Source organism: Schistocerca americana, chromosome 10, assembly GCF_021461395.2.
Source record: "Schistocerca americana isolate TAMUIC-IGC-003095 chromosome 10, iqSchAmer2.1, whole genome shotgun sequence".
Taxonomy (NCBI): domain Eukaryota; kingdom Metazoa; phylum Arthropoda; class Insecta; order Orthoptera; family Acrididae; genus Schistocerca; species Schistocerca americana.
The window spans coordinates 185,029,861-185,030,851 of record NC_060128.1 but is presented as its reverse complement, the minus strand read 5'-3'; positions in this window follow the sequence as shown (position 1 = coordinate 185,030,851).

Sequence of the window (991 nt, the reverse complement as noted above, 5' to 3'; positions counted from 1 at the left end):
AAAGGCACACAAAGAAACAAGAAAGACGGTATGCAGCGAACTTTTGGAACAGTACGAGAATGGTGGAGATGAATTTCTTGGAAGAATTGTGACAGGTGATGAATCATGGCTCCATCATTTTTCACCAGAGACGAAGAGGCAATCAGTGGAATGGCATCATGCAAATTCACCGAAGAAAAAAAATTCAAAACCACACCTTCTGCAAGAAAAGTTATGGCTACGGTGTTTTTCGATTCCGAAGGACTCTTGCTTGTGGACATCATGTCAAGTGGAACCACCATAAATTCTGATGGATATGTGACGACACTGGAGAAACTTCAAGCTCGACTGAGTCCTTTTCGACCACATCGGCAAAAGCAGGATGTTTTGCTGTTGCACGACAATGCAAGGCCACATGTCAGTCAAAAAACCATAGAAGCAATCACAAAACTCGGATGGACAACACTGAAATGCCAGCCTTACAGTCCTGACCTGGCTCCATGTTTCTTTGGGAAAGTGAAAGACTCTCTTCGTGGAACAAGGTTTGAAGATGATGACTCCCTCGTGCACGCTGCCAAACAGTGGCTCCAACAGGTTGGTCCAGAATTTTACCGTGCGGGTATACAGGCGCTGGTTCCAAATGGCACAAGGCAGTTGCGAGGGATGGAAATTATGTGGAGAAATGAAAATATTGTTCCTAAAGGATATATCTATGCATTGTAAAACTTTCAAACATGTAGAATAAAAGATAGATTTAAAAAAATAGTGTACATTTCTTTTGGATTGAACCTCGCACTTTTAATTTTTACACTATACTCTACTGAAAATTCTGATGAAATGGACATGGAGGGGGGGGGGGGGGGATGGACAGAGAGAGGGGGAGGAGGTAATGCACAGAGAAATGAGAGGATGAGGAGATCTAGGAGAGAGAGAAGGGCCCGCATCTCGTGGTCGTGCGGTAGCGTTGTCGCTTCCCACGCCCGGGTTCCCGGGTTCGATTCCCGGCGGGGTC